This window comes from Adiantum capillus-veneris, chromosome 8 (genome assembly GCF_014529385.1).
Source record: "Adiantum capillus-veneris isolate H3 chromosome 8, ASM1452938v2, whole genome shotgun sequence".
NCBI classification, from domain to species: Eukaryota; Viridiplantae; Streptophyta; class Polypodiopsida; order Polypodiales; family Pteridaceae; genus Adiantum; species Adiantum capillus-veneris.
The window spans coordinates 143,178,498-143,202,545 of NC_140938.1; the positions used below are offsets into that span (position 1 = coordinate 143,178,498).

Below are 24,048 nucleotides of genomic sequence, written 5' to 3' on the forward strand. Positions count from 1 at the left end.
ATAAAAGAATCCCAATTGCTCACTAAGAAAGTAAAAAGCAAGGCACACATTAAGGTTGTAGGTGCAATGACAATAGTTGAGCAGCAGGAGGATGATTATGATCCTATTTTGTCGATACTAATGATAGTCATTTTGTTATCGTGGGACTATCCCTTGTGGAGTTCATGTGCAACCCATCTCAACAGGACCATTGTATTGTGTGTCTTCCTCGTTCTCTTACAGAACTGCTTTTAGTGACAATGAGGATAGCTTTTTGTGAGAATACATATTATTGAAGATTATGGGTATTTCTCTCAAAGTTGTGATTGTAATAAGTGTCTGTAATTTATGACTGATAGTAATGGAGTAAGCCCTGTTTATGGGGGAAGTTGTAGAGGAGGGTCCATAGCCTACCTCAAAATATCGAACTCAGTGTCGAAATGAAGATAGTGTTGAAAAACATAGAAGGCTTGTTCCATCTCAATCAAGTCCAACACGACACCAGATCAGTCTACGCCAAGCAGCCAAAGCAGTGAGACATTGTCTCTAAAACCATGTGAGTATAGGTAGTGGAAGACGCAATGAAAACACAGACTCGATTGTGATCCAGTGGAAACCTTGACTCCAATCTTCCATGGATTCGCCATGTGTGTTTGCTGGGAAAATACCATATAGGCTACATCACATGAAGAGTTTCAACTGCCCTTGGATATCTGGTCTCCTTGTATGTGTATAAAGTATTATCAAGGTTAGGCCATGTATGCTAGTTACAGAAGAAGAGTGTCAACAATCAAATCTGAACAATTTTGAGAGGTTCCATCGAGGGATCAAGTTTGGGTCTTTACATTAGTGGTGACGGCTTGCTTTTCCTTTGCAAAGAGAAATTTGTGGTTCTTTCCTTACTTTGCAAATAAGCATGGAATTCCTTATGTTTTATTCATCAGAATAAGACACTATATTTTACTTGGTATGATTATGGGCTTATAGTTTGCATGGAAAGGAGTTAAATGTTGACACATTGTTGAAGTTTTGTTGTGTCTATGTGATTGTAGGAAATGAAGAGTTTGGTACTCCAGCCAAAATCGGAGACAACGGTCCACTCCAACATATGCATTAGCAATATTCCCACTACACTAGAGGTGAGGGCTCACTCCTCACTCAAGAATTGGATATCAACACTACAAATGATACTTATTGGCACTTAGTTCTTAACATTTCAACACTCATATTTCTTTTTTAATTTCAATTTTTGTGGTGGCAAACCAAAAAAAAAAAAAATCATTACAATTCATAGTGTAAAGCAAGGTATTGTTGTTGCAATGGGACTTTTTATCGACCAACTATTGTGAGTGGATTGTTCTATGGTTGAGCGGGTCATTTATTAACCAGCTTGGATGAGTCAAAAGTTGTGCATCTCAACATTCTGAATGTAAATCTCTTGATCGTTAGTATAATGTTTGTTTAGATTTTTCATCCCAATTTAAAATAAGGCGTGCTTGCATGAATGGTGATAAAGATGCTCATGTGCAATTTCCAGGCCAAATGAGGTGGAAAATTCTTCCTCCAGGAAAAAAGATCAATAGATGGATGTGGTGATTTAAAGAAACACATTTTTGGATGTTTTTGAAGCTTGAAATTACCTTTTTCTAAGTTGATTACTTGTCTTTAGAGATATTTTGTCGAATAAGGTGTGCTTGCATGAATGGTGATAAAGATGCTCATGTGCAATTTCCATTGCCAACTGAGGTGGGAAATTCTTCTTTCAAGAAATAAGATCGATAGATAGGTTTGGTGATTTTAAAAAGCACATTTTTTGGATGTTGTTGAAGGTTGAAATTACCTTTTACTAGGCCGTTTACTTGTCTTTAGCGATATTTTGTTGAATAAGGCATGCTTGCATGAATGGAGATAGAGATGCCCATGTGCCATTTCCGTTGCTAACTAAGATGGGAAGTTCTTCTTTTAGGAAATAAGATTGATAGATGGGTGTGGTGATTTAAAGAATCACACATTTTGGATGTTTTGAAGCTTGAAATTACCTTTTTCTCTTAGGTTGTTTACTTATTTTGTTGGTTTTTAATGTATGACAATGTGAGACACTTTTTAAGAAATAACATGAATTGAAAATGCATTCATTAAAGTTTAACATGAGGACTTGTTTGTAGAGACTCTTGATTGCAATGTTGGCCATCCCTATAGATTGTAAGGTAGAGAGAGAGAGAGAGAGAGAGAGAGAGAGAGAGAGAGAGAGAGAGAGAGAGAGAGTTGGGACTTTGCATGCATTGTACATGTGTATCAAAGTAGACGAGAGACTTGAGAGTATCTCATAAGGATGTGACGTATAAAAACTTATGTGCTTGATAATTTTGGCTTGCAAGGCATACAAGTTCCATCAAAGATGAGTCAAAGTACTTGCTTCAATTCTTTGAAAGGGGACAAAAGACCTCAGCATCAGATGGCAAAGCTCATGCAACAGATAACAAAATTGCAAAGCAATCCATGAGAGAGTTTTGGAAGATATATTTGGCTCAGATAGTGAGATGGAAGACATTTTGGAGATAGAGGATACTTTCAAGTTGGCATGAAGAGTTTAAATGCCTAGACTATAGAAGAGATTGAAGGTGTAAGGCGATCAACTGATGGGTCACAAAATGATGTCTCTACAACTACATAAGTGATTACACCAACAAAGTCTAGAAAGGTAACAGTAAGGAAGTTTCGTGAAAAATGGGTAAATATGTATCCCTTTGTTTTCCAGGTCATTCATAAGGAGGATTTTATGAATGCTTGGTGTACAAAGTATAAAGTTAAGGGACCTTGGGGCAAAGGAAATGGTTGTAAAACAATCATGAAGAGTGCCATAAGAAAAGATCATAAGTCCAAGAAGCGTGTTTGGGCTGCAACAAAGCACTATAGCAAAGGTTGAAAACGGATGAAGACTCATGCAAAGGAAGTCATTAGAAGAAATAGGCACATGGTCATTACCGTCATGAAAATTTCATACTTCAATGCAAAAGAGGACTTGGCTATCCATAAGTATGAGGGGTTGTGTGGTTAAGCCTATTCTCTGAATGTAGAAGAAATTTCCATTCAACACCACTCCTCCTCATACACTAATATGATGGCTGGGAAGGAATTCATCTTTTGCATATCATAGTATTTGGATGATTTGCAAACGAAAAAGTGGCTACAATTTCCCTATTATGCATTGATAGTAGATGAGACTATGGATATTAGAGAAGCATCTAATCGTTTATTTCTCTTTTTTGGCACCTAAAGGTACAAGCTGGTCCTCAACTAAATTTGCATTTGAAAAGATTCTCATAGTACTTGATGGGTTTGCCTAGACAAAGTTTGATGCAATCATAAAAATGACTAAAGAAGTTGGACTTAACAAGCAGCAATTGGTTAGAATAGCAACAGATGGAGGCAACTCAATGCTTGCTAGCCACAATGGGTTGGTTGCAAAAATGAAAAGAGAGATGCCACATCTCATGAGTGTTCATTGTAGCGCACACACAAAGGCTCTTGTTGTACTTGATGCATTTAAATGCTTTCCTTGTTTAGCTTATATTGATCAAACTGCTAACTAACTCTATTCATGGATTTCTAGTTCTAGTGTAAGGCACACAAGTTTCCAAAGTCTGTTGAAAGAGATGCACTTGCAAGTCTTAGAAGCTCTAAGTGTTCATGAGGTTCGATGGCTTGCACAAGCTAATGGGATGGAGAGGTTGATGCAACTCATGCCTGCAGTTCTCAACTTTTGGAAAGACAATGCGAAGAATTGGTATGAGAAGATTTGTGTTTATAAAGTCCTCTTTTGTATATATATGCCGAAAGATGTGTTGAGGAATCTTAATGCATTGAATACTCATTTCTAGAAGAAGAATGTGGATATTCCTTTTAGGAGTGATGAAACAGAGATAATTGTTGCTTCTTTGAAACGATAATTTCTTTAGCAAGAGTTTGGGAAAGGCACTCACTTCTTGAAGAAGTTTATGGATGCCACAAAAGACCGTGCTTTTGTGCATGTTAGTGATGATGGCAAGGAGATTTCCCATCAGTTCTTGTATGTTAAATTTTAGGCAATGATGCAAATGGGTTGTCATTGGATAAGGAAGGGGGTGATGTTAAAAGTTTCATAAATTTTGCAAAGTGGCTTGTCTTTAAAGTGATAGAATGTGTAAGTGATCAATTTCTAGATGTTTATTTCTTCAATGCAGCTAGATTTTTTAGCCCGCATTACTATTCTCGCAAAACAAAGATCGTAGAAAACATAAAGTCCAGGGAGAAAAAAGTTCTCCATATGGCTTGAGAAATTGCTTGAGAATTTTGGAAATTTGGTTGACATTGAAAATTGTAAAGCAGAGTTACTATCATTCATCGATACTTTGTATTATGGTTGTGAGGGGATCAATATGTCAGTTGCATGGTGTGTTCTTTGTTCTAATAAGAATTGGATACTGGAATTGGAGCTGATCTCTTGAGACAGCTAATTCCAGTGTTGAAGGATTTCAGCTACTAGTGTGGGAAGATTTCAGGCAGCAGACTAGACAGAAATCAGAGACTAGACTGAAATGTGGATACTGAAATAAGAATCAGACTTATAGACTGGAATAAGGTTCAGATTCAGATTCAGATTCAGAAGACTGGTCAAGAAGTAAGTATCACTGAAATATAAACCATGATTGAGATTACAAATCAAGATTACAGTGAATATGATTACAGAGACAAAGTATAGCCGACAATGCTGCCACTGATGCTCAATTACAATTATAGCCCAAAGCGCTAATACGAGTGATAACAATTGCCAACCCGATAATAATGTAATGGGCCCTATTTATACACTTTGGGTTTACTGTAGTAATTACTCTAGTAATTACTAAGTAATTCGTTGCCCATCTTCTAAGAACACGTTCCCACATGGTGATTATCCACCCGTCTACATCCTTCCCTTCTTTCTTGAATTTTGGCAAGATTCCAAAATTTCTGACAAATTCCATTGTCTGATTCTGATGTGAGACTGAAAAATCCATCGTTTGGTTCTGGTGTTGGGGTGCAGGAGTTCAAGAAGGACCAAGGATTGCGGGAGGCAGCGGAAAATGCCAAGGTGGGGCTCTCATCAAGTCAAGGTAGAGCCGTCATCTCTCCCTGCCTGCTGAGAAGAAAAGTCACCACTGAATTCTGAGATGGAACTACCCAGTATCCTTCCATTGGACCGTCTTCCTTTTGCCTCTGCTCTTTGACCGGGATGGTGCCTGAGAAGTCCCAGCACCAGCATTCTCCTTCTGAATCAGTCAGTAAATGGCCTCCTGCTCAAGCTGATCCCGCCGGTCTGTGGTCATCTCTACCTCATAAGGCGTGAGAGAATGATAGGTTTTGGTGTCAGGATCATAGAGTGTACGCCTGCCCTTACTCAGTCTAGTTTTGGCCAGCTTATGACAATGCGAAGCAGTATGGATCCATCCTTCTGGAAGAGGCTGATTTGTTTTGACTCGAGCTTCGAAAAGAATCTCAGCCATCTCCCTGTACTGTGGTGATAGACCCGGCTTTTCTGCAATGTCTTTCTCAGGCAGTTTGGAAGATTCGACCGTAAGCTGTAGCAACTGATTAGTAATCCTGGTCAATCCTCTGACCTGAATCTTCCACTGGCCCATACATAGCTGAATCCTATGCAGCTCCTCTTTCATTGCTTGAATGTCATTGATTTGGAGAGCATCATTGAGCAATGTCTGCCAAGTCTTCCATTCCACAGTTGATCGCTCATACCAATCCTGAAGCTCATCAGTTATTTTGAAATATGTGAGTTGATCAACTAGTTCTTGATGTTGAGGATACAGCACTGGAAAGAATCTTGGCAGCTCAGTTTCTCTTGCTGGAACAACATACAAGAGAACTGGAGAATCAGGCACAAATTCCAGGAAATTGAGAACAGCCTGGTTCTCCTGCTGCATCATCTTTCTGGTGATTCTCACTAGCTGGAACAGGGTTCGGAGAGCAGTTTCATGTGCTCCTACTGACATTCACGTTTGAGGTCCTCTGCTAGTGGTTGTCTGGTCCTAAAGGATGGCTTTGACTCTCTGATCCAAAACACCTCTGGCAGCTTGCATTTGTACCAGAACTTCCTTGAGTTGTACCCTAACATCCTTCATGCAGCGGTAAGTTGGTTTGTTACCCAGCAGAAGTTCCAATTCTAGAGCCAAGGACCAACAATCTGCAATAGACTGCCTTTGCCAGTGCAGGTTTGCCACTTTCTCATCAGCATTGAGTATCCATTCCAGAACTCGTTCCAACAACTGGACTGTACTGGGATGCGCAGGTAGTCTACAAGCTTCTTTATCATGGAAAGCAGCCGATTTCCAATGTTCCACTATTTCCCTGGCTCCCACATATAGTCTTTGAAATCTTTCCAAGTCAGTCCAGAGAGCATCATCTTCCAGATATTGTCTGGTGATGGAAGCCTGTTGATGTCTCAGTTGCTTATTCAGAGTAATGAGCTGCAGTGAATGCTGAGAATCAGTCACTGGTCCCTCATCCTGAACTTTCATTTTTCCTTTAGCCTCTCTGCTGTGATGGACTGATCAGTTGGCTGATTCCCAGTGTTACTGGACTGCTGCTCTTCAGTCTGCTGATTACCCGACTGGTGCTCTTTATCCTGCCCTTCCTACTGGCCCTCATTCTGATCTGGTTGGTCTAGCTATGACTGGCCTCCTTCATTTGGCCCTGTTCCACCAGTATCAGGTCTTGGAGGTGGAGATGGTGGTGGGGCATCATCATCGTCCTTCATATGCCCAGTTTCTTGATCATCCTCCTCCTGATCAGCTTCATCTTCTTGATCTTCTTCATCCTCATCCGGGGAAGTCTGTTGCTCAATATAATCCATTATAGCTTGGTTCATCAGAGCATTATTGAACTCACCCACCTTGTCTTGCAAATCGCTCTGCATACTTTCCATCAAGGACTTTAAATTTTCTATGTCAAAAACAGCATTGCCTAAGGGGTATAAAATTTCATACAAGCTATTGTAGATGTATCTGTCAGCCATCGAACGCTTCAGAGCTGTATGGTGCAATAGAAGCTTTCTAAATTCTGCCCGCTTCATCCTGAGCATTGTTTCAGCTCGCTCGATAGCTCTCAGTGCTTCATTCCTTTGACTTTTCATGATCATAATTTCAGACTCAGCCTTAGCTAACTTTTTGTTCAACAACTCCTGAGTCCTTTCTGATTGAGCTTCCAGTACCCTGTGTTGTATGTTCTGCATTTCCTGGGCTTTCGGGAGTGTTTCAATCTGATGTTGTGCTTCTGCCAAATCAGCTTTAAGCTTTTTGACTTCGTCTTCTGATCCAACAGCCTCCACCAATTGTCCCATACAACTGACAATGGTATTCCAAGAAGATTGTATCAGTACTAAACATTTGTCTTTGACCGCGGTTGGATCAGAATCAACAGGTTCATATATTGCCACTGGAGCCACGTATGGTAAAGTTGCATAATCAGCTTTGCTGAGCAAAAGATGCCCTCTTAATTTCTGAGTTTGCATTTGCTGCAACTTATCCTGTTTTACCAGTTGTAGAGGATTTTCAGGATTGGCAGGAACTCCACCAGACAAAGTTGAGAACGCTGGACCTTTCCCTTTGTCCATTTGACTCTTGCCTTTGTCCCTTGACTGGTTTGATATCTTTTCAACAGTGAGTGGCTTGACATGATCTTTCCCAGATACAGTAGCAACTGTATTTTTGACAACTGGCAGATCAAGCACAATCTTCTGAGCAGATTGCTGCTCAGTTTTACTCATCTCAGCTTTCTCAGTGCTTACTGCCTTAACCTGGCTTTCTATTTGCTTCAAAAATTCACTGCTTTTTGTCAGTGTGATTCTTGGCTTCTTTTAACTACCAGCTTCTTCTGCAGTGGCTTTCCTTTTCAGGTTAGTGGAAATCATTTGATTGTCTGTTTCCTCGTCGCCTGAGGACGGTTCAATTTTCTTTGGTTCAGAAATGGGCTGCTCACTCCAAGCTTGCTTTACCTGCTCATTAACATCTGCAACAGTAGCCCAATACAGGAATTGCCAGACATACCATGCCTTGAAAACAGTTTGAGATTTCAGCTTGGCAGTCTCTTGGAGTACATTATGCGAGAGTATTTGACAAAGGTTGATATGGACTTGTGGATCCAGTATCTTGGCCAATAGCATAGCAAACAATTTTTCTGACACATATGTTGGGTTGTTCTTAAGGCTTACTGCTTCGGCTACAAACCTGTAAGCAGCTGAGGCTTCCAGTCCTGCTACTAGAACTCCTTGAGCACTTACCTTACGCTTCTTTCTAGCCGTTTCATCCTCCTTCAGAGCGATACTTATTTGCTGCGCAGTTGCCACATGCAAATGCAATGGCTTCTGGTGTCACTGACACCTTCCTACTATTTACCATAGCACTGCTAGTTTCAGCATCAAAGGAGTCAAGAACTTGCTTGATGATATCTGAATCAAAAGCAATCCTTGTAGCTTGCAACACAACTCGCAGATCCCAGAGTTGTAACAGAGTCATTGCGTGATCAGTAAATACATATCGTTGGATTTTACTGTATGGAAGAACGGGAAGGCTTGCCTTTGCCTCAGCAACTATAGCCTAGGTTTCCTCAAGAGTTTCCTGCATCTTTTCTGAGCGTTTCCTTCTACCCATACACTGTGAGGTCGATGACGATGAAACAGGCGAAGGAGAAGATGACTTACTTGTGTCGAAGCCGTTTCCTGGTGTCGCCGGTAAGATTGTCTGACAGTCAGCTATCTCGTCAGAGGTCGAAGTTTGTAGCTGTAGTGAAGAAACCTCGGAGCTCGGCGATGGCGAATGGTTGACAGGAGGAAAGCGTCGCGCAGGAGATTTATGAGGAAAAATGCTAACTCTCCTGACTTTTATACATGTTCGCGCCATAAAAGCTCCACCACTCGCCGCTCCTAGACTTGTGTGGGCCATTGCTGTCATGGCAAACATGCATTGGACAAGACTGCGACCCATCCTTGTAATAATTACCACTGGCATACCACTTGACCGTTGGCCACTTAAAAGTGTGTCCATACTGGTTCTGAACTAATTCCCACTCTGGCTGGACCATACTGGTACTGGTTCTTAGGTCAGCTTGATCTGGTTCTTCTGGTACTAGTTCTGAAGCTGGAACTGGTTGCACATGGAAAAGACAAAAAACGTCTGATTCCAGTATCTCTTGATCAACAACCTCCAATTCCTTAGTACCTTGTTCCCACCCAGTTTCTCTGGTCTTTGAATAATAAAGTTTGATCTTTGCTCCATTATATACTCCCGACAACATCAGTCCAGATAAATCTTTCAATCTGACTGTGCCATTGGAGAAGACCCAATCGACCTCAAAAGGTCTTGCCCAAGCAATCTTCAAATTCGGCTTCTTTGGACCCAATCTAGACTGATAGAGAAGCACTAAGTCTCCTTTCTGGAATTCTCGAACTTTAATTCGGCGATCATGCCAGTGCTTCCTTCTTTGTTGAACAATCTCCTGTTCCAATATAGCTCTTTGCCTGAGTTCATCTAACTGCATCAGTTCATCCAGCCTTTTCTTAAGATTATGGTTGAAGTCTAATCCATACTTCACAGCCATTCTCATACTGGGGATGACAAACTCCATAGGAACCACAGCTTCAGTACCATACACCATTCTGAATGGTGTCATTCCAGTAGTTACCGTATAAGCTGTCCTATAAGCCCATAAAGCAGTCTGAAGTTTCAAATCCCACTGGTTTGGTTTCTTTTGCACCACTTTAGTGAGAATAGTCTTTAGTGTCTTGTTGCTACTTTCAGCCTGTCCATTGCATCTAGGATAGTAAGAATTAGATTTTTTATGCTTGACTGAAAGCATATCCAATAGGATTTCCATAATATCATTGATAAAATGTGTGCCTTGATCAGTTACACTCTCTACTGGACATCCATATCGGCAGACAATATTCTCAAACAGAAACCTTGTAGTTGACTTGGCTGTGTTGTCAGGAAGAGCCTTAGCTTCAACCCTCTTGGTAACATAACAAGTAGCCATCACAATGTACTTGTTCTTCCTGGGAGTTACCTTCTTAAAAGGTCCCATAAAATCCAACCCCCATTTCATGAATACTCCTAATGGTTTTATTGGCATTAATGGAGTCATATCTGCAGCTGTTGGTCGGCCCATTCTTTGGCATATGTCACAAGTCTTACAAAAACTTCTGACATCAGCAATCAGTGTTTGCCACCACAGACTTGCTTGCATAATCTTCTTGTAGGTTACTTCGTTGGAAAGTGTCCACCAGACTCTCCATTATGCGCTTCTGAAATCACTTGCATTCTTCCTTCCATAGGGACACATCGTTGAAGTATACCATCCACACCTAGTCGATAAAGTACTCCTCCGATGATGGTAAATTTCAGGCTTTTTATAATCAGAGCTTTCTTCTAATTCTGTTTCCAATCCTTTGGAAAGGCACCTTGGGAAAGGAATTGATAAATATCATACCATTCACGATCCACTGATTCTTCTGCTTCTAACTGAAATAACTCAGCATCCACTGGCTCATCTCTCAGAGGTGATTCTGAATATCCCTCCGTACTTCTGGAAAGAAAGTCAGCTCCACAGTGGTTTCGGCCCAGCTTATGGAAAATTCTGAATTCAAATTCCATAAGGAACATCATCCATCTTATCAGCCTGCCTTGAATAATGACTTTGTTAATCAGAAACAGAAGAGCCTGATGATCCACATAAAAATGGAATAATTTTCCCAACAGGTAATGCCTGAACTTCGTAGCGCTAAAAACCATTCTGAGAGCTTCTCTTTCGGTAGTCATATGGCCTTGTTCAGCCTGATTGAATCTGCGACTAGCAAAATAGACCGGATAGTCTATTCTGCCATCTGGCTGAGCTAATATTGCCCCCATTGCTAATCCTGAAGCATCTACATGTCCATGAAAAATAATATCCCAATTTGGCTGCCTAAGGACTGGTTTACTGGTAATGGTTTTTTTCAAATTCAGAAAACTTTCCTCACACTCAACAGTCCAGTTGAACTTACTGGTCTTCTTTGTAAGCTCATATAGTGGTACTGCTTGAGCAGCAAACTTGTGTACAAATCTTCTATAGAAATTCACATAACCCAAGAAAGAACTCAACTCTGAAGCAGTTCTGGGTGCTTTAGCTTGCTGAACACACTGTATTTTGTCATTGGCCATCTCTATTCCATTGCGGGAAACCACATGTCCCAGTAGTTGTCCCTTCCATACTAGAAACATAGATTTGAATGGATTCAAACAAATCCTCTTCTCTTGATAGCGTTTAAAAACCATTTCTAGGAATAAAAGGTGTTGGTCCTCATCTGAATAGACAATAAAGTCATCCATGAAAATGGCGAGGAACCGATTAAAAAATTCATTAAACATCTCCATCATACACCGTTGAAAAGTAGCTGGTGCATTGCACAGGCCAAAAGGCATCATCAGATACATGAATGCTCCCCACTCAGTGATGAAAGTGGTCTTGGCCCTATCTTCAGGAGCAATCTGTAACTGGTTATAATCGCTATAACCATCCATGAAGCTATACATCTCATATCCTGCGATCTCATCAAGCAACATATCAGTAAAAGGTAAGGGAAATGGATCCTTAATGGTCTGGGCATTCAGTTTGCTATAGTCAACACAAACTCTTAATTTCCCATTCTTTTTAGGAACGACGACTATGGGAAATAACCAATCACCGCTTGCTGCTTCCGTAATGAACCCAGCCTTGAGAAGATTATCAATCTCCTCCTTAACCTTCTTTGCATAGTTGGGGTTCATGCGATATCTTTGCAATCTTACTGGCCTAGCATCCGGTTTCAGTGGTATTCGGTGCTGACAGACTTCAGGATCTACTCCCTTCAAATCTGTATGTTCCCAGGCAAACACATCATAATAGTTCTGGAACATTTTCCGTGCCTTTTCCTTCATTGCCGGTTTTCGGTGTTTGTTGACTTTGATCATTCTGGGATTTTCCTCTGATCCCAGGTTCCACTCCTCTACTTCCTGATCATCTAGAAGCAACAAGTTTAGTCTGCCTCCTTTTCGTTTGGTCGATTCTTCAGCGTAGTCCCAAGAAGGTCCATTCATTTCTGAATCATTATTCTGATCCAGTGGGTACTCTTCAGAACATACTGGTTCTTCCATTATACCAGTATCAGCTGGTTCCTGCATTCTTCCAGTTAGCTGAACTAATCTTTCCCATGCATTGACTTCAGTAAACTGATCAGGGAATTGTCTCTTTTGCTTTTCAGCTTGCTCTTTGTTCAGCAGGACTGCATTCAAATCGATTTCTACCAAATGAAATATGTTCATAGCTGCTAGCATTCGCTCAATTTTCTTGGCTCTGTATTTCTGACACAACTCCTTCGGCCTCAGTTCCTTTTTCCAGCTCCTGGTGTTGTTAGTCTGTATTTTGATTCTGCCACTGGCCCCTTCTATGGTCAAAGCTTGGTTTGCATAGTCATGAACAACATGTGTTGTTCTTAACCATGGGCGGCCTAGTAGCATTCCATATGCTCCCTGCACATCCAAGACAAGGAAACTGGTTTTGAATTTCTCCCTCCCAACTCTTATCTGCATGTTTTCAATCATACCCATCGCCTGTACGACTCGATGATCTGCCATTCTTACTTTGAATGGTGTTGGTTTCATGTTAGTGATACCCATTCTTTGCTGAAGATGGGCTCCCATTATGTTGACTCCTCCTCCTCCATCCAATATGACGCTTCAGAGAGGTTCCCACTGCTTCCTAACCTTGTAGTCTACCTGAATAAGTGGAACTTCATCATCCCTAACAACCGTCAGGTCCACTGTTCTGGCCTCTGCCTCAGTCTTCCTACGTTGTCTGATAAAGTTGGCCACCTCAGGCAAGGTCTTTCTTATATCCTCCAGCTCTACAGTCTTTTCACTGGATTCTATCACAAATTTTCACATGAATTTCCTCTCGCTCTTGGTTAGACTGATTGTCAGAGCTTGAAGAACTGGTGTCTTCACACTGCCATTCTTTAGCAGTACTTCTACCCTTTCCATCCACTCCCATTTCATCAGCTAGTCCATGTACTACAGCCAGCATGGTCTCTGTCATGGCCGGTATTGACTGATCTTTATCAGTCGATTGGGTTGGTATCTTCTGAATGACTCTAGCTTCAGAACTTTCTGGCTGCTCTGGCAGCTTCTTAGCTAAATCCTCTATGATTTTAGCTGCTAGTTCCCGCTGCTCTTGCCACTCATCTACCACCTTCTCTTTCCCTTTGGCCTTCTAAACTTCCCTTTGTTGAGCCCACTTACTGCTGCTAGGATTGACTGGTACTTCTGAAATGTCTGGAATTTATTCAATCATTACTCCCTTGCTCCTAGTAACCACCCTGACTGGGACTGGCTCTAGTGCCTTAGCCTCAGTAGCAGTCTTTACCGGTGCATCAGGACATTGGGCTGCAAAATGACCATACTTCCCACAGGTATAGCAATTCATACTCATGGTCTGGAAGTTGCCTCTTCCTCTTCCTATGCCCATTCCTGGTTGGTATCTGCCACGTCCTTGACCAGTACCTGGTCTTTCCTCTTGAGCTACTTTGTTCTACCTGGACTGGTTCAGTGTAGGCAACCACTGATAGATCCTTTCCTTTCTTAAAATGGTGAATTCTGATGCCACAATTATTCCATAGGTGACCAAAGGCCTTGTAGTAGGTACATTGTGGACATTCAGTGGAGATGTGGTCCTTGGATTTGCATCTTGAACACCAAGTCTCCATCTTTCGGACCGGCTGTCTTGTGTGGCTAATTTCTCCAATCTGCCTAGCCATTTCTTCAATTTTCTTGGTCCATGATCCCTTCTTTGATTTCTCCTTTGTCCGTTCACTGGAGCTGCTCTCGGAGCTGCTAGACGTCGCACTGTTCAGTAGCCGAACTACTGCTACTGGTCCTTCGCTTCTTGTGGCTCTTTTCTTTCTAATCCTGTTGTTCTAGCTTTAATGCCCTTTGGACCAGATCATTGAATTTCTTTGTAGGGGCTGGTACTTCTTGTTCCCTAAGCTTCTTGCTTCTGAACCCATTCAGAAACCATGCCCTCAATCTCTTCTCATACGGCGGTTCTTGCAACTGCCTGGTCAGTTCTTTTATCTTTTCTACATAGCTGCGAACTGACAAATTTCTCTGTTTGATCTGATCCAATTCACAGAGAATATGCTCGTCCCCTCGATTGTCGGAATATTCCAACCTGAAGGCCTTAAGTAATTTGTTATATGATCTCAGCTGGCATGCAGGATAATGGTAATACCATTTCCTCGCTGCCTCCTTCAAGGTTTGTGGAAAATATTCCCCCCAATCATCTTCATCAATGTTTTTTAGTTCAGCATACTGCTCAAAAGCTTGTATGTGAACATCTGGATCATCCTTTTTCCCTCCTTTGAATATGGGAAAGGAAATCTTCAGGAAAGCTGTGTAATCATTTTGATTACTGCTGATCCCACCAGTTCTCTTCTTGGCTTCAGAATGACGCTTGGGAGCCTTCTTGCAATTGTCAGTGTTAGCATCCCAATTAATCTCTGTCTCTGTCTCAGTATCAGTATCTTCTCTATTTTGTCTGCTAGAAGTACGGTGACTTCCTTTTCTGCCCTTGATATGCTCATCTCTCTGGCGAGACTGAGAACACTTGCAATTGTCAGTGTTAGCATCCCAATTAATCTCTGTCTGTGTCTCTGTCTCAGTATCAGTATCTTCTCTGTTTTGTCTGCTAGAAGTACGGTGACTTCCTTTTCTGCCCTTGATATGCTCATCTCTCTGGCGAGATTGAGAACTCTTGGAACTCTTTGCCTTTCGTGCTTCCCGTTCTGCCCGTCGGCGTCGAGAATGACTGGAGTGTTGTGAGTCCTGCGCCTCCTCAGCCTGACTATGCTCCTCTTGAGCCTCAGTGTCAGTCATTTTCTCTTGCTTGGGGTCAGACTCTCTTCCTGACTCCTCAGGAATGGGGTCCACACGATTGGTAGATTTCCGGCCATGATTGGACTTTGGTGCCATTGCTGAAAACTTAAACTGGGAGAAGAGTCTTTCAGTCAACTCAGCTCGAGCCACCGTGATCGCCAAAATGGAATTGGAGCTGATCTCTTGAGACAACTAATTCCAATGTTGAAGGATTTCAGCTACTAGTGTGGGAAGATTTCAGGCAGCAGACTAGACAGAAATCAGAGACTAGACTGAAATGTGGATACTGAAATAAGAATCAGACTTATAGACTGGAATAAGGTTCAAATTGAGATTCAGATTCAGAAGATTGGTCGAGAAGTAAGTATCACTGAAATATATACCATGATTGAGATTACAGATCAAGATTACAGCGAATATGATTACAGAGAGAAAGTATAGCCGACAATACTGCCACTGATGCCCAATTACGATTATAGCCCAAAGCGCTAATACAAGTGATAACAATTGCCAACCCGATAATAATGTAATGGGCCCTATTTATACACTTCGGGTTTACTGTAGTAATTACTCTAGTAATTACTAAGTAATTCGCTGCCCATCTTCTAAGAACACATTCCCACATGGTGATTATCCAGCCGTCTACAGATACATACGTATCTGAATCTGACAAAGTTGTGACAGGTTATGTTGTTTCTTCCTGTGTCATTTGTGTCATGCAAAAGAGGTTTATCAAAACAAAATCTCGTCAAGATGCATGCGTAGGCGTTCTTGAATCTCGAAACACTTGAAGCATTAATGCGTGTTTTATTGCTTGGACATGGCATTGAGAATGTAGAATGGCAAAAGTTTTATGATATTTGGAACCTTGCAAAACCAAGGAGGACATCATCGGACTAATGAGTCATGATTTTGTAAGGTGATGCGTCTTTCAGTCCTTTCAGTACTCAAATAGATTTGATCTTACATAGAATCCATATACTTTCCAAAGGACTTTTCTAACATGATCTGTTAGCTTTTTGGAATGTGAAAATTGATTTTTTGGAGTGTAAAAACTCATTTTTGGAATCTCAAAACTCGTTTTATAATTGATGGAATTCAGTAGTAGGCACTCAAATAGATTCGAGATTCCTTACATTAATCCATATACTTTTGAAAGGACTTTGTTAACAAGATCCATTAGCTTGTTAAAAAGTGAAAAGCGGGCTTTTTGAGTCTCAAAACTAGTTTTATAATTGATAGTATTCAATGGTAGGTACTCAAATAGATTCGATATTCCTTACATGAAATCCATATACTTTTGAAAGCACTTTGTTAACAAGATCTGTTAGCTTGTTGAAAAGAGAAAATTGGGATTTTTGCGTCTCAAAACTAGTTTCACAACTGACGGAATTTGATAGTAGGTACCTAACTAGATTTGGGATTCCTTACATGAAATCCCTGTACATTTGAAAGGACTTTGCTAACATGATCGGTTAGCTTTGTAGAACGTCAAAGCTGGTCTTTTTGGAATGTCAAAACTGGTGGAATTTCGTACTCGAATAGATCCCATTACTTACATGAAATCCATGTACTTTTGAAAATACTTAGTTAATACGATTTGTTATCTTTTTGCAATGTCAGAACGTGTTTTGCAAGTCACTAGATATATCTTTATAGCCCAACTTTTTGAATTTTTTTTTTGCAACTAGGTTTACAAATTAATTTATTTGCAAGGAGTTCTTTGCTCTGTTTTTCTTTTCAGCTGAGACTTTAGTCATCATTTGGTTTTTGGTTTGACACACAATTTGATCAACAAGCTCACTATAACTCAACCTATAGTTCATCCCTTTTGTGGGCTTAAAAGTGGCTCCAATGATATTTCCAACAATCTTCAATCCCATTTTGGCAAAAAACAGGACCTATGTTCAACACTTCATCCAATCAATCTTTAGCCTTGTGAGTCATTTTTCAACCTACTCACAAACCATTCTCACCCCACTTTGTCAAGCAAATTAGATTGTGATCAACCCACAAGTTAGCTATTTTTCATCCCTATTCTGGTGGCACCTTGGCCCACAAGTCAGCCACACACAACAACCCTCTTGAGGTGTATTTTTTATCATATATAGGTCTCCCCCATTTGAGGTTGTTGCATTGTAATTTTAGAATTAGTTCAACCTTGTGTTTGTCCAACAAGAGTGGCATCATATCAACCACTTCACTAATGGTTGATCAAAGGATTGAAGTAGCTACATGAGAGTCATAGTTGCTCATGACATCTACTAATGAGGATGTAATTTTCTTGCCCTCAATGTAATCAGATTAAAGGAACGATGAGGATGAATCATCATATGTTGGTTACGTAAGTGTGTGTAGCATTAAAACAATGTGTGGTTGTGTCTTTCATGAATTTCTTTACTCCTAATCTTTTTGTATTTGTAGCATGTGAAAACTTTTCTTCATTGTAAAGAATTTCCATATGCTTTCATGCAATGGAAGCAAAACCTGAAAGATTTTTTTGATTAGCAGCAAAAGGTGGATTAAGATGCCGTTGGAGCAACTAGACACCTTTGCTTGCAAAGGTGGAGCATTTGAAGAGCTTATAATAGCATACATGCACGAGTAAAATAGAGCAACTATAACTTATTGTATCTTACAAGTTACGTTGATTCTCTTGCAAGATATATTCTCTTACGATGTTAAGCGTCATTTGAACTACACAACTCAAGAACCTATTGACTCTCAACTTTCGCATGTTGAGAGTCATTTGAAGCTCAATAAATGTAGACTAGGAGTCACATACACTTAATCAAAATCTACGGGAAGGAGTCAACTTGAAGGCCTGATGTGAAGGCTCGTAGCCTAGCACACACATGGCCTGGTGAATTGCACAAGAGTCCAAAGCTCTTCCCAATCATGCCCACTTGTAAAAATCAACCCTCTTATTGTGGAGCCACTTTTGGCCTTTGGGTGATACCCTTTGACCCTTGGGAAAGATGTTAGTGACCTTCAAGAGGTGCATATGAAACTACTACTTGAGTGGTCACACATTGTACACACTTTCCAATGTTCATTGTTCATTTCATAATCAAATAGTGTTATTGGTTGTCTACATTGTGTAGTGTCAATTGCTCTCTCTAATTTCTCATTATGAATGCTACACTAATCATGCCACCATATGCCTAACCTACACATCTTCTGAAGCAAAGTTAAGCTTTGTAACTTGTCAGTTGCATGGGTGACAAGACCTGCATATCATTTGACTCATAGTGGAAGCATATGGAATTTAATGGACAATGTACATAATTGGGGATAATCATAAAAGGGCGGAAATCGTATGGCAAGAAATGTCAGAGTGCAACACTTTAATGCATTAGAAGCAATGTGCACATATATAGTGATGTCAGAGTGCAATACTTCATTGCATTGGAAGTAGTGTGCACATATATAATTCCATGAGCCATGTACAAACTAGGGCTTTTTGATACTATAGTCACAATAAAAATCCTAAATGGAGCAACTATTTGGGGATCATGCTATTACCATACAAAGAGAAAGGCACTAGTAAAGCATGATGCACCAAATAGTGAGTGGAACAAACGGAGAGCTCATGGACATACCGATGATCATGATGTTATCACGCACAATGAGAGAGAAGGCCTCGATTCTACACATGAGATCATTAGAGCAAAGATGGGCAGCACCATGGGGGTTCAAGCCATTATTTTGCTCCCTAACTTATGAGAGCTCCCTTGAAACAAATATCCATGACTAGCATTGACATCCTCATTACAATTAGCAGCTAAGTGTATGGGTGACATTGTGGCTAGGTGATATTTGCCATTGTCAAGCAGATGAGCCTACATGATTTGTAGATTCATGTACTACTACTTTAGTCTCGCCCCCATCTCTTTGAGTACAACCTACATTGATCCACACTCGGGCTCAAGAAATCATATCTAAACCACCTACATAGTGCATATTCATATGGGACCTCATGGCAGAAGGATGGCATATTTCCAAATGTCACAGTCTTTGACCTTGATGTTTATATCTCCAAAGAGAGCGTACACCAATAACTCCATAGAATGATAAGAGAGACTCTTAGTAGTCAACAATCCAAGGATTTACATTCCATCTTTATAGATTGGTACTCGGGAGTATTTTGTAATAATTTCTTTTTTTTTCTGCCTGGGGGATAAGCTATATATTGAAGTTATGGTACACTAAAAAAAGGTGTTAGTTACCAGATATAATTGGAAGAAAGTATCAAAATAATTTGTTGGGTTGGAAATATTGCCACCGAGGGAAAAGTCAACAACTAGGTGTTTAACGCGCTTCTTGGTTCAAATAGCTACCAGTTTTGCTATGACCTTTTATTATCATCTAACTGCTACGGAAGCTTTTTCTTCTGTTCACAATATACAATGACTGAGGTAAATTTTGGTTGTCTTATTCATTATGTTCATTGTTAGTCGGCAAGTATGATGTAATGATATAAAAAGTCCGGATTTGTCTCTTCCGCCTGTCACATGTGCCTATCAATCAAGAGTTGTTGAGAAACAATTCCATTGCAAAAGGGAGAAGGACAAACAACCAAGAACAAATTTGATACAAAATCCTTAAGTTAGAGGTCCGCATATGGTAGTCGTGGCATCTATTTAACCCAAGATTGGGTATCCATGCCTGGTGTATTCCCGTATGCTGATGATATTGTGTTGATCTCTGACTCACCAAAGAGTATAGAGCGAAATTTGGATGCATTACAAAGCTTTGCGGAGGATAGTGGATTGTCTGTAAACCTTGGTAAAACCAAGGTTATGGTGTTTAACACCACACCGCAGTGGATCAAGAGATCAGCACCTACATTCACTTATGGTCAGGAAACTGTGGAGTACAAAGATGCATATACGTATCTTTAGTTAACTCTCCGTATAGCTTGAGACTGCCTCGAGTGATGCAAATGCTGAAAGAATTGTTTAGAAGCATATCCTTTATCTGCAAAAGCCTGTTGACGAGCTCGAGTCTGCCATTTGGCCAATTTCCTCTCATCATTGCACCTTAATATTGCACGAGCAGAAAACAACTCAGTCATTTGAGCATCAATAAGAGAAGAATGATTAGCCAAGTGCATTGATCGGCTACAAGCATCCTTTGCCTGGTTAACCTGTTCCCTTAATTGTGACAAATAATCCCTGCCATAATCCTGTATAATTGATTGAACACGCATAACAAAACGAAACCATCACCAAAGATTACACCATTGAACTTGATCGAGATTACGGATAGGACACCACAAGCTACACTTGTAGTACTAGTGAATGCACTCGCGCGATCGATGCTCCAAAACCAAAATTACATCTTCAAAGAGAGAGATGCTGCATCAATTGGCCAAGCAAGGAAGAAGAAAACACGAAGGAAGAGATCACTAAAAGCTACGAATTCAAACCCTAGTTCAAAGACCAACATAGGGATCGGTGATGACCCCGTGTATATGAACAATCCTAAAGATGAATCCAAGTCAACCTTTGATAAAAAGGGGATGGCCACCCGGTAGAGAACTTAATGTATACACACTTGATTATTCCATTTAATCTTGCAATTAAGTTTGCACTTCATCACACATAAAATTTTATTCATAATGGTACGGCTTGGCATAAATTCCATTAAAAAGTGGAATCTCAATTGATGCTAGGCAATGTTAACAGAGGACAACCGACACTCAAGGTAGGGCCATGAGGCACCAGCCAAGGTAGGGGAGTCGAGGACAAATGAGGAGCCTAGAAAGGCCACGATGCAAGATTGGAACTAGTTGTTGTGGGGGCATAGATGACATTTGTAATTTTTTAAGGTGTGTGTGACGCTTTGCAGCAAAACAACTCTGTGGGATGGCTATGAGAGCTGCCTGAGCGTGTTCCTTTGATTGTTACCATATACATGTGGTAGTGATGTGTGTGAACACACTTAGGACTGCCGGGTCATTTTTTCCCTCGCTAGGAGGTTTTTCCCCCGTGCAATGTATATACCCCCATCACTCTAGGGCTATCTTATCTTTCCATTGCACACTAAGTAATACACTCTCTATTGTGTGCCTTGATATTCCTTCTTCTTCTCCAAGCTATGTGTGTTTCCCTACAACCCTAATTCCAACAATTGGTATCAAATCAGGTTGCGTCCTCCCGGGCTTAGTCACCAGCAGCTCCAACACACGCCAACTCACTTTCTTCGATTTTTGCTCAGATTTTTGATTCGGAGTAATTTCAGTCTTTGTTTCCACTCTGGCAATACTGGGTAGGCTATTTTATCATTTTGTAAAGAATTTTTGTCAGTGCCGATCTCTGCATAATACGTCCCTTATAGTCTTCTATGATTTGTGCTATATAGCCCGTGTTGTTCACGTTTTGTTTCTCCAACAATTTTCACATCAAGTGCAGTATTTGCCATGGCTGATAACAACACATATGTGTTCAAGATGTTTGCTACTGAGGATAGATTGGATGGGGACAATTACCCTACGTGGGCTTATATGATGCAACATGTTCTTGTGTCAAAGGGCGTTTGGAATAGTGTACATGGCATTGATGTACGTCCTGGTTCTGAGGATGTAGGCAATGTTGTAGGTTTTGGCGATAGGATTGTTGCTACCATAACTATTTTTCCTACGGCTGAGCAAGCTCATTGGATGTAAAACATGCGCTAGCTCATGCATTGATTGCATTCTTTGTGAAGCGCACTATTACTCCTCATATTCGTTCAGCAAAATCTACAAAACAGGCTTGGGATATTCTGGTTGGTCTTTATGCAAGTCTCAATGACGCAAAAAATGCATTGCTGCCTAAAGAGCTGGAGTCGAAGATTATACATGAGGAAGATGAAATGCACACTTTCCTTGTTGGTGTCAAGGATATAAATGAGCAACTTATTTTTGCAGGTGGTCATTTCTAATAGTTCCCTTGTGCAGACTGTTCTTGATGCTTTGCTAGATTCTTACAAGACTTTTGCTAGTACTTGGAGACTTATGACCCAAGGAAATCCTAAAGGTATCAAGTTTGATGCATTATGCACATTGTTGTTGCAAGAGTCACTTTCAAGAAAAAAACAGGGCTAAACAGTGTGCAATTGAACAAGCTTAAAAAAGGGTGGTAACAGCAATTTAACCACCTCTCATGGTTCTTGTGCAAGTGGAAAATCTTCTGTTTCTAATGCTTCTGCTGGTAGCACTTTGTATGGGAATTATGGTGATAAGGGCAAAAAAAGATGCGTTGCCATTATTGTAAAGCTAATGATCACTTGATAAAGAAGTTTCCAAAATTGAAGACAAAAGAGGCTATGAAGAAAGAGGCTGGATCAATTGCAGGGTCCAATACAAGTGCAACTATTGTAGAGTCTTCTGTGAGAGGAGATTGTGATGCTGATGTAGATGCAGAGTGGGCTTTTAGTGTAGAGTGTACCTATGATCCTACTATCAATGATGCATGCATGTCAGTTGCTACAAATTCACATGTGTGGTATTTTGATAGTGGTGCTACAAAGCACTTTACCTCACATCGTGATTTGTTTTACCTCTCTTGAGTCTGTCCCTCATGGGAATTTCATCACTTGTGGCCTCTTATCCGGTTCAGGGAGTCTGGAAGATTGTGCTTACTGCTGCAAATGGAATTGCTTTCATTGTTGATGCATTGTATGTACCTGGGATCATGAAGAATCTTTTGTTTGTATCTGCACTTGCTAGATTTGGACTTGTAGTCAAATTTGTGGATGACGGATGTACATTACATGATCTCATTTTGGGTGATGAAATTGTTGCATCTGGCATTTTATGATGTGGGCTGTATAAACTCACTTTCACTTTGTATGACAAGTGATGACAAAATTTTGCAAAATTTTGTGGTAGATTCAAAGGCTAATGCAGATGCAAAACTTTGGCATGCATGTTTTAGGCATCTGAATTTTGCCAGTTTGTTGCGTTTACAAAAATCTGATATGGTTGCTTCTTTGCCGCCTCTTGAAGCACCTATCAAAAAATTTTGTGAAGGTTGCGTTTTGGGTAAGATTCAACCAAAGTTTCCAAAGGATGGTTCAATTAGGGCTACATGCAGGTTGCAGCTTCTGCATAGTGATGTTTGTGGGCCCATGAAAACTCCACCCTTGGGCGATTACCTGTACTTCATGACTACTCCAAGCATGCATGGGTATATTTGCTTGAAGCTAAGTCCGAAGTGTTTATGTGCTTCAAGCAATTTTTGGCTATGGGCACCCTCCGTTCCGATCGAGGGGGGGGAGTATATGTCTCATGAATTTAATGCATTTTTGGCTAGTCCTTGGATAAAACACCAATCTACAGTGTCGTATACACCTCAGCAAAATGGTGTTGTGATGAGAGAGAAAAAACATGTCACTTACGGAAATGGCGTGATGTATGGTCAAAAGTGAAGCTTTGCCGCATTAATTTTGGCTTGAGGCCATCATGTCTACCACTTATGTACTTAACAAGCATCCTACGAAAGCTTTGTAGTCTATGACTCCATGTGAAGCATGGCATGATAGAAAATCCTCCTATTGATCACATGCGTGTTTTTGGCTATTTGGCATATGCTTTGGTGCCACAAACGCAGCACATAAAATTGGATGATAAGGCTGTCAAATGTGTTTTTGTTGGCTATAGTACTGAATGCAAAGGTTACAGGTTGTACCATCCCCAAACAAAGCATATCTTAGTCTCATGAGATGTTGTGTTTGTGGAAGATTCTATTCAGCCCTTGTTGTCATGTGCTAGAAACAATAATGTAAGCTTACATGACATTTATGACAGTTTGTTGCCTCTTTTTAGTGGTGGAAGTTCCAATGTAAATTCAAATGAGGAAAATGTACAGCCTATGGGGGTTTCTGGAAAATGTTAAAGATCAACCTCTTACTTATGCAGATGTACATGATTTACTTGATGAGGAAAGGGTTGAGAATGAGCAGGCTAGAGGTATGCCAAAATGGATGGTGCATACTTTACGTGATAGTAAATTGGATTCACCTTTGTCTAGTTGTACTCATTCAGGTCTCGCCTATGCATTAGATTGATATGCTTTGGATGTGTCTAGCTTATGTGATGTTGAGGAACCTTTGT

General features: G+C 40.5%; 2 pseudogenes; both read left to right on the forward strand.

Annotated features, from left to right (window-relative positions):
* Positions 1-340: 340 nt before the first annotated feature.
* Positions 341-3,929, forward strand: LOC147453091 (uncharacterized; annotated as a pseudogene).
* Positions 3,930-3,977: 48 nt separating this feature from the next.
* Positions 3,978-15,848, forward strand: LOC147453092 (uncharacterized; annotated as a pseudogene).
* The last annotated feature ends 8,200 nt before the right edge of the window (positions 15,849-24,048 follow it).